This window comes from Periophthalmus magnuspinnatus, chromosome 7 (genome assembly GCF_009829125.3).
Source record: "Periophthalmus magnuspinnatus isolate fPerMag1 chromosome 7, fPerMag1.2.pri, whole genome shotgun sequence".
Classification (NCBI taxonomy): Eukaryota; Metazoa; Chordata; class Actinopteri; order Gobiiformes; family Gobiidae; genus Periophthalmus; species Periophthalmus magnuspinnatus.
Genome location: NC_047132.1, coordinates 27397643 through 27414485, shown reverse-complemented (window position 1 = coordinate 27414485; position 16843 = coordinate 27397643).

The following is a 16843-nucleotide window of genomic DNA, read 5'->3' as shown; positions in this document are numbered from 1 at the left end:
TGCTCTCAAATGGTATCACCATCTAGAACTACTTTTGTCTGGGTTGAGGCTCTTTTTTAAACTTCTTGTTATAGTGTCTTGGTGTAAAAAGTAAAAAAAAACCATTGTCCTTGGTCATTCTGGTTCTTAAGGTATAGTAGTAATCTGCAATGCATGGAAAATGGTTTGTTTCAATTTGGTTGGACAACGAAATGTCTTTAGTGATGAATTCTCCCAGGGAAATCTTAAAACATGATTGCTACAGGAGTTGCCTCTTTTCACTGTAAAATCAATCCATAGTGGACACATAATCAAGTATTGATCCAGTTCCAGTGCTGCTATTTCTACGCACAAATCCCATCTGATACCACCTGCCGATTTTCACCTATGTTTTGGTAAACATCGGGAGTATTTTTTGACTGTGTTCATGTCTCAAGTGGTAGATAATGTCAGAAATAGCTGATGCTTGATGCTTACGTCTGGACCAATCACGGAGCAGAGAATTACAAAGGTTTCCATGGTGATCCTCTCGTCAGCTTCCCTATTTTTCTGCCCTCGTCTTGAACTGTGTGACCCCCAGCCCCACCGCTACCCACCGTCACTATAACCCTGTGATAACTATCCGCAAAAGGGCAACCTCGGGCCAAGATGTGAAGTAACAAACCCCCCATTGATGTAAACATAAACATACATAATACCACTGTGATGACAATAGATACTGAAGATACAATTAGGAGAAATAATACTTGGCAATGTGTCAAAAACATACAGTGAATTCTATAAAGTTTAGGATTTCTTCATTCGTCATAATGTCACATGGCACATACTATATAACTGACAGTGTGAATATAGATCAAGCTATGAATTATTCAGCTTAATTAAGACTAGACTCACCATAAGCAGGCTAAATGTGAAAGACGAACTTAAACAAGAACTCAAAAACTACAGAAGAGACCTCAAACTGTCTAGATGGTCACTTTTTGTTCAATTTGCATTTGAAGAAGTTACTTGAGTACAGTTAAACTAAACATTACCTATTAATTTCAGTATGCCGAAGTATATATGGTTCTTACAGTTCTTTACTTTACATGTGTATTTTTCAATGTGTACCCAAAAATATCTATAGCCCAAGAATATTTGTGATGGTTTGAAGCAGTTACTGGAATACAGTTACACTCAAGTATCCCTAATCATTTCAGTATACCCTAGTACATAGATTTCTTACAGTTCTTTAGTTTACATGTGTATTTTTCTGTGCGTACCCAATTGCCTTAAAAATATCTACGTCCGGAGAATATTTGTGATGGTTTGAAGCAGTTACTGGAATACAGTTACACTCAAGTATGCTTAATCATTTCAGTATACCCTAGTACATAGATTTCTTACAGTTCTTTAGTTTATATGTATATTTTTCAGTGCATACCCAATTGGGCATAGATTTAAAATTGCCACAAAGATATCTATATCCTGAGAATATCTGTGATGGTTTGAAGCAGTTACTTGAGTACAGTTACACTCAAGTACTGCATACCTAATCATATCAGTATACCCAAGTACACACAGGTTACAATTCTTTACTTTAAATATGTGTTTTGCATACCAAATTGGGCGTATATTTCAAATTGCCTCAAAGATATCTGTATCCAGAGACTATTTGTGATGGTTTGCTACAAGAGAAACATTTGTGTGTACTAATTTACCAGCAAACTGAGCACATGATGGAGTATTGATCTGATTATTGTGATGAGCTCCGCATACACAAAGGTTAACTGACATTCACCTGCCTGCTCCGGGCATGCTACTGCTCCAGAGCTGCTCAAGTGACGCAGAGGAACAGACAGAAGTGGATGGCCTTAAAACAAAAGTGTTATTGTTTGTGGTTAGTCCGAACCTGAACGCTCACTGTTCCACTGGGGATACTGCAGTGAGGCACAAATGTAGCTCCCTTTGGATTTCAGCTTGTCTTTTGAAGGTTAAAGTAAGCTACCAGCATTTCACTGTACTTTGTTCAGTGTCTGATATAACACCATGACGTATTTGCAGATACTCGTAATAAAGTGGATATGAATGGAAACCCCCTTAGATAAACCCAGATGAACAGTACGCTCACAGTCAAATAAAACTACGCCAAAAGCTTTATCTAATACCTAATTTAACAGATAACCTCTCATTTGCCGGTGGTCAACATTTTGGTCAGCCTCTGCATTAAAACCCAGTGTGTGATAAGTGGTGGCCTTCTCCTCGGGGGCAAAGGTCATGTGTGTTGTGTAATTAAGTAGGGCAATGTAAAACAAGGATGTTCTTGTGGTAAAGGGTCCCATGACTCGCTCCATGTCTCGAGTGTTGGATAATGTCAGACATAGATGGGCTACTGCTCGCAGATGGCAGCCAATCACAGGGCAGACCTATAAAGGTTTCCATGGCGATACACTCCTCAGGTTCATCATCTCATGGATTATGTGTGTAGACCACCCAAACCGCTCAAAATACCCCCCTCTCCACTTTTAAGCCACTACCTACAGAATATGACGTGATTTGACGCAAACAAAATCTATTAATAGCGCAAAATTAACATGATGTGCCGCCTGCTTATATACACAAAACATGGCCTGCAAGTGTAGTCAATGGGCACAGTGCATTTTGGCAATGACTATTTTCACAATTTAACAAAGACTCATTCTACAGATGCATAAAAATGTTGTCCTTTTTATAAAACTGACAGAGGCTATAAAGTAAAGAAATAGATTACCTCCTATCAGGATAAAATATAAAATTATCTATATATATTATATTATATCATTTATCAAGAGCATGCATGTTTGCAAAGTGTATTCATGGGTTTGGGCATCCTATTAACATTTTGCAGACCTTTCTCATTTCAAAAGACGTTATTTTTGTTTTAAATTGTAAGTGGTTCATTCAGAAACTCATGGAGAGGAAACACAGTATTGGAACTTTGGGATTACCTGTATTTTGAGGGATGTCATGAAGTCAGGGGCATTATTTGGTGCAGTCAAAGTAAAACTAAACTACATCTAAAAACACAGTATTCCTTACACACATTGCAACCCACATGCGTCCAGTAGGGGGAACTCTCACATTTGCCAAGCATCTGTGCTGGAACTGAAAGCATCCTCCAGCTCATGTATTCATGGTTTAAGATTGATCCATTCATTCCAGAGACTTTCTGTCATGTTTTGTTTTTTCATCTTTTAGGCCCATTCAATTATTGCCTCTATCAGATTTCCAGCAATTTACTGCAAAAGCGTGGACCATTAGAGACCAATCAATAGTCAAGGTATTTTATTGTCCTGCTATAAGCACCACAGTGAGCAGGGGCAGTGTGGCGCCTGATTAAATATTATTGTGTTTGTTTGCCAGTGCGTACAATTGAGACGCTTTGACGCACAGTGCTGTTGTGGTCACAGCTGACGTCAAGGAGCTGGGGGACCACTGCATTCACACACACACACACACACACATACACACTGCTACATGTACATATATTATTGTCCAACAGCTGAAGCCTACTTAAGGTTACAAATGCCAGGCTAAGAATGAGCCAACATAAATTTAAAATAGAAATAAGATGAATTTGCCCTTTGTTTTGGTCTCTCCGAGTACCACCAGATCTAAGCCAGGTTTATAACAGGACTCTTTAGGTCTAAATTAGGGTCAAAAAACGTAAATTTAATTCATCAATATTCAGCAAAGAGGAATCTGGGTAACGCATGAATCTGTGTATCACCAATGGTACAGAGGCCTATGTACCACAGTCTGACAAACACTGGCTTATTAAATCCCTCATCTTATTGTTATGAAAAATGTAGTTTCAGTTTAGCCATGGTCTAGTTCTAATCTTAGTTTAGTTCTGGTGGTACAGGACAGAGGATAAATCAGCCACACTCTGATTTGATCCTCCCACGACGCTCCAGAGACCAGCTGTACCTGAAGGTCACAGCGCTGTGATTAGAACAGTTCCTCTGTAGACACATGGAGAGGAGACTCTGCATGAAACTGGACACGTAATATACATGCACATGGCCACCTCTACAAATGAACTGAGTCACGGTTCCACTAAAACTGAGCTAACACAGGCCAGTGTTTCCCAAACAGTAGTGTGACGACTTTCAAGAAGAGGGTGACATTGGATATATGTATAAAAATGTTAGTATTTATCATCCTTAAAGGGCTGTATTAGGCTATTTTCCGATCTATGTTATAATGATATTCCCTCATCAACAAACCTGGAGTTGTATTTTTGTCTCATTCTCACATATTTAACACAAAAACCCTGCATATTTAGGCTGTGTTTTTCAGAACACTGTGATGTCATGTGGTAATACAGGAAGTGCTCCACTGTTTTTAAACGCCACACACCTTCACTAGAATCAGTTGAATAATTTCAGCCCTGGAATTGCCAATCTCTACTGAACTAAATGTAAAAAGTAGCTGTTAACTTGAAAACTACCACTTCATGACATCATAAGATGGAACAGAGCATTCTGAGCTTTGGAGATGTAGCCAGACTGATAATAAAGGATTACTCAAACACATGTGAATGAAATGAAACACAACTCTAGGTATGTTTTTGATGAGGAAACAACATTATGATGTGGCTTAAAGCTCACAAGAGTCAATTTTGCTTAACATAGGACTTATAAGGGCATTATGGAAGATTCCTTAGATATCAGTATTGTGTCAGGAATACTAATAATTTACAAGATACTACAGTAAAGAGATGTATTTTCCTGGTACCTGAGTTAAAGGGACTGAGATAAAGCCCAGAGAGTACTTCAGACAAAAATGTGGGAACCATACCCAAGCTCATATGTGCAATTTATGAAGAATGTGAAATAGATTTTTTTTTTTTTTTTTTTTTTTACATTTACATAGGTTTTAGGATCTTTACAATGAGATTCTTTAAACTGACACAATTCTATGAGATCGAATGTAAAACCATTTCGTTTTAAAGCATATTATCAGTAATAATCTCGCTCTGACCTGGGTTGGATTGAACTATTACAACAATGCAATTTTTTATTTTTTTTTTCATAAGTAAACAGTGGCTGCACTTAGAGTTTTTTTCAAAGTTTCTCTCTTGTCCAGAAATGGTGTGTGAGTTCTGACTGTGTCATGCTCCGCTCTGCTGACATCCAGCTCTGTCCTCCTGGGGAAGCACGATAACCTCATAACACCAGGGCTGATTTAAAAATAGACTGGAGAGGCTAATTCACAAGGCCATGATGCTACAGCTATGCGAGCGACTAACTCCTCCAGCTCCTTACATCCCCTCCTCCTTTAATATACTTTTTGATTTAATAGGCTCTAACTGCCCAACCACAAGTACAGAATTACTTTGTGGTTTTTAGCTATCGCGCTTTTCCACCTTCAGGGCTCTCTGCGCTTTACATCATCCATTCACACACACATTCATACACACATTCATACACCAGTGTACACAGACACCAGGGGCGAGGTGGGTTAAGCATCTTGCCCAAGGATACAACGACAGCATTCATCTGTGGGACCTGGACTCGCACCTGTGGCTCAGTGGATCTGACCGGTTGACCTATGATGTTTATGTTGAGAGCGGGATTCAATTCAATTTTTTATTATCCCAAATATTCCTGATCTTAAGTCAAGTCCTTGTTGATCCACTGAGTCACTGAGGTGTTTGTGATGCAGCAGAAATCTGACCTTGGTCTGTCACTGGCTCAAAAGGACAAGTAGCTGCAGTCAAAAAACAAGTTAGTTAAAAACAGGTCAGCACATGTATAGAGGTGTGTCATATAGGCCTGTTACAATAGTGCATCTGAAAAGTGATATACTGCTGATACTGATACTGAAAATATCAATAAACGATCATATTGAAAGCACATTATGCCAATGACACATCAAAAGTTAAAACAGGATCATCCCAGTAAAGTCTTGTCTAAATGAACAATATATAAGGAAAGACATGAGCTACAATGAAGAAACACCAGAATGAAACACTTAATCTGTTGGTCGACCCTCTACAGCTAAAATCTTATTGTATACTAGGAAAAAAAGATTTCCATCTGATTCAAAAATATTGTTCAATCTATCATTTACTGAAGTGCAAAGTGATTGTGACAGGTCTAAATCTACTGAGCAATGAGTTCATTCTCACACTACTGCACAGCCCATAATGGAAGAAGAAAATACAAATAAACAGCAAATGCTCTTTTACAAGAAATATCTGTTTTTTGTTGTTAATTTGCCACACTAATGACAGATGAAGATGTCTTGCAAAATGCTTTCACATTCTTTTTAAAACAAATCTGGAGAAATTCAATGGATGAAGGCTTTTGTGATGCTGACACTGAGAAATGTGGGAGGCTGATTAAACAGTGTTTGCATCCATATTAAAGTATATTTAAGTGCTAGCTGTCATTACTGTACACTTGGGTTGACTAATACTTACTCATTGATAGACACAAGTTGCAAAGTGAAATCGTTATTGGTGATAAATGACAGTTATAAAGTCAGAGGCACATGATGAGTCAGACCTGCAGCTGCTCTGTGCATCGCTCATACTCAACTCACATCTTTACCTCCAACACAGCACCACATTAGAATGTACTTTGTGAATGGTGCTTAGATCAGCACTTTGAATATGAGCCCGTATTAATATCATGCTGTAAATGTATATCTATATATTTGTTTTACAAAGAGAACAATGCACTGTAATGCTAATCTTTGAGTGTCATAAAGAGGTGAAACACACTGTAATTCATGTGAAGTTTACTGACTTTAGCTCTGCCGAGTTTTAGGAAGACTTCAAAAATTAAGTTAAAAAAAAAAAAGTCAAATTGCCCAGTGACGATTGAGTGAAACATCACAGTCACAACATACATATTCATGAGAACACCAAACACCAAAGTAAAGAGCAGAAATGATGCAGCTGCTACAAATCCATCCTTTATATGCCTAAATATTCAATCTTTTTGCAATAAACAACAATGGACTCTTGATTTAAAGGAAACAAATGCAAGTATACTTAAATGAACTTTTAACTATTCAGTTTTCACCTACCCCCTATCTCTGCCCACAGCCCTGTAATTACTTGATTATTTAAATAATTTAGACTCCATTTCAGACACTAAGCTAAAGGATCAAAAATATGAAAACATGTAAATGCCACAAGTGTCCAGGGCCCTCACAATATGTTTTTATTTAACGTAAAAGTTATTTTTATAAAGAGCTGTGAGCTTTGAAAACTGTATTGTAGAGATGAAGTGAACAAAGTGTTTCCATATTTTCTATTATAAAATTCCAGAGTGATGTGCTGCATCACTGGTCAGAGCAGATGACACAAATGTTCTGGTAATGTCATTTGTGAGGTGTGGCCCGTGTCCTCTTTAGAGCTGTGCGTGCAGGGCAGTGAGGAGAGAGGAGGAGGCTGAGCCATCCACAGATGCTGCAGCACTGTTAATAATGCAAACCAGCTGTCAGGGCTCACACAAGTGTAAAAGTCAACAGAGCTCAAACCCATCAGACTAAAGAAAAGCTTGTTGTGACTGCAGCCAGGGTCTTTGCATGTCAATGAGAGGACAATTTAAAACAACAGTATAATCATATAATGTAAACTTACAGAGATGAACTAATGTTATTCTATACTTAATTATTTATGCTACGACTTGCTCTAAATGAGGCCAATGCTTCTCACTGTGTTTCATCAGCGTTTACACTGATCTGTCATGATACCATTATCACAGGGGTTAATGGTTTACTCTCGTCTATGATGAGTCCATTTTCACAGGGGTTCCTGAAGTCGAGGTCATGGGGCATGTGCTGAGTGTCACACGACACGATCATTTTTTCAATATTGAGTAACTTATTTACTCAATAAACTATTCAAAAAATTATATCAAACCTGATGGAACCCCTTCATTATCCAACCAGTTCAATTAAGATGTTCCAGAGACCAGTCTAATCTTGTTAATTTCTATAGTAAAACTTTATTTGCTTCATTTGGAAGCAAACAACTCCAAGTGACTTCAAAAACTAAGTGTTCTTAGATTGGACCAGATTCACATGTACAAGTATGTAAATTTATCAGCATTTTGTCAAAGGGGTTTAAAGGTGAAAGTTAAGAGCTTGTGAGGACTGTGCTCAAATGGGTTTGTTCTTTTGTCACTCAGCAGCAGCAGCAGCTCCATGACAGCGGCACACACCAGATACAGCTGTAATAATGATGGTCCATTAGAGAGTCATTTACCAGAAAAACACACGCCTCCCTCCATCTATGTCTCCCTCTCTTTTTATGCCTCCCTCTTTCTTTCTCTCTCTCTCTCAGACAAATACACACAAACACATACACACACACCCCCACACACGCAAACACTCACACACACACACACACACACGTTGGGTTTCTATGTTTCTTGGGGACATAACATTGACTTATCCTCAACCATAGTTACCGTTTGCCCAACCTTATTCTATTTAACCCATATCTGGACATTAATAATGTTGTTTATCTAATAATAAGGGATTTACATTTATTAATTATAGAATTTGTGTGTCTACAGATTTTAGTACTCACATTGTTATCAATACACACCCTCACCTTCATGTGTGCGTTGTGGGGAAGTTACGTGCATTTATTTTCTGGAGCCTACCATAAGATCAGGAGTACTACTTTGACTCAAACCCTTTTCAAATAACACATTTTTAAGTATTTCTCATTATATAACATCAAAATAATGCATATGCAACACAAACACCAAAATGAACTGAAGGCTAATTTTAAAGCTAACATGATAAAAACAGGTCTGGTGGATATTAATGGATTTTAAAAACATAGCGCTTCCTTGAGTACCACAGCAATATGTCAAGCGGTGAGGCTAAGAAAATGTTATATCATAGGAAAAAGCAAACGAGTAAATTAACCATATACAGAAGTTAATACCAGTACTACTCAAATCTCATTTTGACAAACCATTGAGTGTCTGCATCAGTTTGAGTCCCCACATGTCCTCTTAAACATGCACACCCACCGAGCAGCACAAAGTGATTACTGTAGAGACATGTCCAGTGTTTAAATCCCCCCGAGCTCAACACAGGCTCTCCTCAAAGCACTGAGATTATTACAGAGACACAGAGAGGAAACAAATCTGTTTCATTTACAACCGGGTCGGGATCTCTGCCTCTCTCCATCTTTCTCTCTCTCTCTCTGCAGCAGTGACAGTCTGGACTCAGGCGGGGCACAGGGTAAGACCTGGTGTGAACAGACTAAACAAGAACAAGGGGTGAAGTCTTATCTATCTATCTATCTCTCTCTGTCTCTCCCTCTCTATGTAGCTATCTATCTATCTCTCTCCCCCTCTCTCTTTCTCTCTCTGTCTCTCTTTCTATCTCTCTCTCTGTCTATCTCTATCGCTCCCTCTCTCCTGAGCTATCTATCCATCTATCTATCTATCCCTCTCCCACTCTCTATCTCTATCTCTCCCTCTCTCCCTCTCTCCCGATCTATCTATCTATCTATCTATCTATCTATCTATCTATCTATCTATCTATCTATCTATCTATCTATCTCTATGTATCTATCGCTCTGTCTCTCTCTCTCCCTCTCTATGTATGTATCTATTTATCTCTCGCCCTCTCTCTGTGTCTCTTTCTTTCTCTCTATATATATCTCTCTGTCACTCTCTATGTCTCCCTCTCTCCCTCTCTCTCTCTACCTCTCCCTCTCTCTCTCTCTCTCTCTCTATCTCTGTGTCTCTCTCTCTCTCTGTCTCTATCCCTCTCTCTCTCTCTCTCTCTCTCTTCCTCTCTCTCTATTGTAAACCATCTGTAAAATTTAGGATTATCGAGTAAAGAAATCTCAAAGATCATGAATAGATTCTGCTTTGTAGAGTAATGTGTTTACCATTCTGCATGTGTTTGATTACATTAAAGGTCCTACATTGCACAAAATTGATTTCAACCCATGTTAGAATGTTATTATGTCATCAAAAACAGACCTGGAGTTGTGTTTTGTTTCATTCACACATGTTTGACTAACCTTTTCTTTCTTATTTCTTAGTCTGTGCATCTCCAAAGCTCAAAATGCTCTGTTCCACCTTGTGATGTCATGACGCAGTTTCAGATTAACAGCTACCTTTACTTTTTACCATTACCTTTTTTAATTGTAGTGAAAGTGTATGAAGTTTAAAAACACAGTGGAGCACTTCCTGTATTACCACATGACATCACAAGAGAAGAACACAGCCTAAATATGTAAGATTTGTGTGTGTGAATAAAACAAAACACAATTCCAGGTCTGTTTTTGACCCATTATAACATGGATCAGATATGGGCCCTTGACACTGTTGGAAGGTCTTTTAAAACATACGTAATAAAGACTGACATATGTAGTTCTTTGTCAGTACCACAAAGCCCATAATGCAGAGCGGTGGGCGAGTCTAATTGCCTTACATAACCTCTTCCTTTGGACCTCAGGATGACCACTGATAACAGCAGAGATGAGGCTGCATCTTAATGGCTCCTCAGACAAACACAAGATAAAGCTGCTGCGGTGGAGAAACACGGTGGATACTGACGGAAAATCTATACACCGCACGCTAACGTTTTACATTATGATTCATTAATTATTGATTAGGTGGAGAAATGCAGTTGGACCTCAAATTTGCCAGGTTTTACTGTATCGCGCGGTAGCAAACAGCTGTGGATGTTAGCAGCAGTTACAAAAAAATGAATATATTTGGTGTAAATAGCTATGAAACAAACTTAAGGCTGTTTGCAGAGGAGGCGTATCAGAGGATTCAACAGGAAATGAACAGAAGTAATGCACCTGAGCTTTTTGTTAATGTTTCTACTTGTGCCGTTGCATATGAACTAAATCAGTAGTTTAGTTCAGAGTTTTCACATCGAGTAGAAGCTGATTTTAATAGCTTAACTATCCGAGTACCACCAGATCTACACCATGTCTATAAGAGAATTATACTAGAGCTAAACTATATATATCTTATACCTTAGTGTTTTATTGTTTTTTGCTTGTGTATCATATTATCTGTATATTTGTTTGTTTTGTTGACTTGTATGTGAAGCACTTTGGGCAGCTGAAGTTGTTTTTTAAATGCACTATATGAATAAACTTGAACTGAATAAAAAAAAAAAAAATCTTTACTTTAAATTAAGTTGTCAATAGAACTGAAGAGAAGTCCACCAGAACAAGCTCATAAAACCACCAGTAATTATAGTTTGAGAACTGCTTGGGTTTAAACCTGATGCCCTTCTTGACTGAGCTTGAGTCTGGCACCAAAAGAAAACTGGATTATGGAGCAGACATATTAATATTAAACATAAAAATCATTTGAAGTAACTGTGTGTCTAACTCTCTGCTCTCTCCCGTCTGTCATAATGATGGACGCGCACTTGTAACGCAGCCAGTCTCTGTCTCTCAGTGTCCGATCCTGGAGGATGGGCACATGGGCTTGAGGGCACAGCACCTGAATAATAGATAAACTTACAGCTCTGCAAAGTAACTGACTCACTTCCCATCATGCCATGCTCTGGCTATCAGCAGTCATTATGTAACCCCTGCACAGGCCACGACCAGTGCACGACTCTGATTTAGGTGTTCAGAGTGACTTCGCGCTTGTGTGTCGTGGGTTTGGTGCAAACTTCGCTCCGTCAAGATGGAGAGGGATGTGACAGAGGGTTAGAAACGAGCGATGTCGGTGGCTAATGCTGCTCCGGTCTCATGATGCGCGTCTTATGCAAGTGTCCCGGGACATTTGGGCTGGCTCTGCAGTGAAGGCATAAACTGTATATATATAAACGGACATAGCTAACCTGATAGCTGTTGCGTTCCAAATAGGAAGTGAGCATGGGCTGGATCCACTCTGGCTCCAATTCACTTTAAATTGAGAAACTATCCCCCCCTCTCTCTGTAACTGCTGCAGTGAACCTCGCCATTTTGGTCTTAAATGTTCATATTGACCCACTCTACATGATCCTGGTGTCGGAACTTGTTTCCAAATTCGCCCCTGTAACTGCTCGCCTTGTTGAGTTTAATTTGAGCTAAATGTCACACTGACTTAGTCCACTTCTTCATACAGTCTATGAGAGAAGGCCATGCGGGGGTGAGGCGCAGTAATAAAGGGAAGTGTCCCGGGACATTTGGGCTGGCACTGCAGTAAAGGCTATGCAGGGGTGAGACTCAGTGATGAGGGGAAGTTGCTCAGAGAAAATGAGCTCATCGTACTTAGAAGTGATAATAATAGAGGAGCTGTTATGGGAATGAAGGTGTGTTGGACCAATCAGGAAAATCGGATACTTTCAGAGGCATTTGACACCTATCCTTGGGGATTTATCCCTAACTAAGTGGGGATTTTTAGTTAGCAACAAGTAATAATTGTCATGTTATAACCGAGAAAGGTATAAATTAAAAACTAAATTAGTGTGAATGTTCTGATCAAACAACATGGCAACGTTAAGAACCAACAAAATCCCAAATCCTACATGTGTTTTCTCTACTTCACAAAAGATCTTCACAAAAACAAGCAAATGAACTATAGTATGAACTAACTAACTAGTCAACACACATGTCCAAGAGTTATCACTGAAACAAGCACTTGGATAATTGCAAAACAGCAAGTAATAATAGCTTATTGATCTAAACGTTTCCGGGCTCCGCCTTCATCTATATAATGGTCCTCAGTGTGTTGCATTATTAAAGCCGAGAGCACATAAATAACAGCAGTAAACACTTCAGAGAGTCTGAGAACAGCCTGCACTGTTCTCGTCTCACTCTGCTCCTGTGTCTGCCCTGTCTGTGCTTAACCCTCTGCATTAGAAAAGCACTTGTTTGGAAAATGCTTTTTATGTGTCTTTGTAATTAATTGTTAAGCGCAAATGTAACAAGAGATGATCTTTTAGAGAAATTACTTGAAAGATAAAAAGGATAAATTGTTTTGTTTTGTTTAATTCTTTACTAACCTTTATTTCAGTGAGGAAAGAAAGAATGCACTGATGATTCTATTGAAATAATCATCATATAAATCTAATATAAAAATGTATTCCTGTGTTTCAGAATGATGCAAAGTTAGCACCGTTGTCATAGATATTAACAATTTAAAACAAAATATTATATGTTTTGAATGGCAATGGGAAAAGTCCTCAAAATGTTGCATATACTAACACTACTGGGGCTTCCATGCAAACTGCTAAATTATTATTCAAATACAAGAGAACGATATCATATACTTTCTCTTTTTATGAGGCTTTAACTCTAATTTCCATCAAAGTTAAAGCCACACTGCCTCTTATTTGTGTGACCCTCCTGCGGCATATCAAATGATACATGTTCTATATTTAACCCTTTTGTGGTTTCAGCGAAAACGACCCGAGTTCTCTTCATTCTCACAAGCGGCTTAATATAATACTTCCGTCACACACATACAGACTCTGCTCCTACATCCTGTGCTCGCATTGGGAGTTTCTAAACGCACGTCTGAACCAACCCTCCTCTCACGCTCCGTACAGCACTCCAAAACGTTGATGTAATTTTCAACTTTTCCCCTGGAGCGCAATCATTTCCGTCTGACTGGAGCTGTAGACCGTAGACTGGGCCTCTTCATCTGAACACACAGCCAATCAGGACTGTGCAGGGAGGAGGGATTTTAGGTTGAGAAAAAGTCAAACAAGCCCCTGAGGTCGGGCCACTCTTCGAAACATGAAAACGGTTTGCGCGCTTACCTTCTTACTTATTCACAACGATGAGTTTATAAGTGCTTTTCACGACCAGAGTGCAGTCTTCAAATGATGGCAAAGCTAACAACATTTAGCATTCACGTCTTAAGCACTAACTTCAACCTAAACGAACCCATATCTTACCTTTAAAAAGACTGCGGTACAAATTTTAGTCCCCAAAATGTGTTAAATGCTTGTCCACACTTGGCTTCCCATGTTATGCTCATACTGGACGCACAGAGGGTTAATGTCCTGCCCAAGGAAACAACAACACGATGCACCGATGGGACCTGGTAATCGCCAACCTTTAAGTGACCCCTAACAAAGCTGCCTTCCTCTATCTGCGTAAGGATCTTATCTATGTTGTTCCACTGCAGTCCCATTGTTACGAACAGATCTATATCGACATAACAAACTCAATATTTCGTACTAATCTCAGTTACATTTTGTCCCGTGAGGCGTAACATGCATCACATCTGTTAGTCCCTCGTGCTTTTTCCTATGCGCTAGTGAATGATGCAATGAACTCTTTCTTGCTATAGCTACAACAACTCAACTATTCATTCACTATTTACAAAGTGGATCTTTTTTGTGCAGAGTTTGTCTCCATGAAGATGCTACTATTCCATACATTGCATTAACATTTACCTCTCTCAAAGTACCTTACGTTCTTCCAGTAAACATGTCTGCTTCTCCACAGATCTGACCTTTAACTTGGCCTGGTTACCCACTCATCTTCCTGGAAATACGTACAAGTTAAATGCCGTACTGCTTGACATTCCACAGGACATAGCGAAACTAAATCTTGTGTCATTAGTTTGGGATCAGTGAGGGCAGAAAATCAGTCTGGCGATCCAATCTCCCATAGTTTGAAATATGCAGGTGTGAGCAGAACTAAAAACATTAAAATCTAATAATCATGAAATGCATAAAGTCATCCTGATTGTGTAGGGAACATTTCCAGTCTAATCACTGTTTGATTATGTAAAGCTCTTTCTCAGTTCATTTCCTATTGGCTGATTGAGGGACTTGAGTTTTATTGGAGATTAGGGATTTCCACAGTTAATTAGTTGAGCAACATCTGCATTCCCTGAGGAGCAGCCAGCAATCTTGTGCTCTTTACTTCACCCATGAGAAAAAAGATTAGCAGGTTTAAATCTCATATAACAGCTCATATGATCATTGATAACTTCACTCTAGTCGACGACCCAAAACAGCGTTACAGAAATACATGTATGTACAGAGTGTGTGGTGCAGCACAGTAGAAGTTTAGAAGTTTATGTATGTGTTTCTATGTGAGTGTTTGGTAAACTCTTTTAAAGCAGACTTATTATGCAAAATCAACTTTTCAGAGCTTTTAATCATGTTCTCTCACCATTTACACTCTTAAAGTTGTATTTGGAGTGATTTGAGTGTGTTTGAGCAGTTTGTCTGAGGTATTTACATGATGTGCAGCACTTTGTAACTAAGTGCTATACAAAAGGTATTGTGATTATGATTATGAGTATTATTATCTTAAATCACTTGTTTTCAATAAGTTATTTGGCCGATAAACCCCCATTTTCACTGCCACCAGCATACGCTCACTGCTCTGTACTATACTGTCTCCAATTTGATTTTCCCGGGGAGAAGAGGTGGGTTTTCAGTCTAATCTTAAACTGTTTTAAAGACTGAGAGGATCTGACAGGCAGAGGGAGGCTGTTCCATAGTCTGGGCCCTGTCACAGAAAAGGCTCTGTCACCTATCTTATCTTTATCAGATAATAGCTAAATGAGATGAGCACTGACGCTTGCTTACTGTATGTGGCTAAAAGTTATGGAGTTACCTCTCTTTATGCCATATCTGCTGCTCAGGTCCAACCAGCAAAACTAGGAAAAACTAGATAAGACTTAAATGACCAGCTGAACTTGTCATATGCACTTTTAAGAGTTTTTTTTTTATGGAAGAAAAACACAATTTGCTGACCAAATTCTCAACAGCCTGTCCTCACAAGCAATGCAACTGACAGTAGCAAATGTTTAAATCCACAATAAAAAACCCAGTGATAGTAAAAATTGCTTTACATAGAGATATATTCCAAACATGTAAATGGCCACGTTTTTATATACCGATAGTGCTTTTCCACCTTTAAGGCACTCAAAGCACTTTACATCAAGGAACCGCTCACCCATTCAGCCACACACTTATACAACAGTGTACGCAGACACTGAGGGCGCAGTGGGTTAAGCATTTTGCCCAAGTACACAAGCGCAGTATTCATCTGTGGGAGCTGGGATCACATCACACACCTGCAGGTCGGTGGATCTGACCAACTGAGCTACTGTCGCCCAACAACTTGTATTTGGATTGTTGGATTATTTCAGACTAAACTGGCCCCTTAGACATTGCGTAGTTTTACAGTGGTTTAAATGCTTTGCCTGATCAACTGATCAAAATTCCACTTTAACCGTGTCACCTGTGAGCTCATTACAGCATTATTACAAGGCTCTTTGTGACAGCATCAGTGACATTTTTCATAAATATCTGAAAACAATAGTGCCCTGTCTTCAGATCACGTTTGTTCGTTTGGTCTACCTCTCTCTGACACTCATGACCCTGTCTCGTGATTTACAAGGAAAAACCTTTAGACTGAAGCGCTGCCTGTTGCTAAGAGATGCCAGGCAGACGGAGATGTGCGGAGAAGATTACACAGGCGTTTATACAACCATGTGCCGCCCATGTGAGCTCCATGGAGAGAGATAGATGTTTGATTACAGTCTGCTCAAACAACTGTCGCCATGGGAACGGTCCAGATCTGGGAAAAATACAGTGGTCCATGTTGGTATTTGTAAACAACAAGGATGGAATTGAAATGAGTACAATGAGCTAAGAAGACTACTAAAAAAACAGAAAGGGAATTGTATTTGGCACAATATATAGAAATGATACAACAACAGAAATAAAGTCATCATAAAGTAATATGTATATGTAAATGTTCTTGCTATATACATATTACTTCTCGTCTCCATGGAGGTGTTAATGCTTTGCCTCGAATATTCAAAAACTTTGGAGTCAACCTTGCATGTATTAAATTTTAGGTGTTTAATTGCTGTAAAATAACTTGCAAACCATGCAATGTTTTATTCAGGTATTGTGAGCG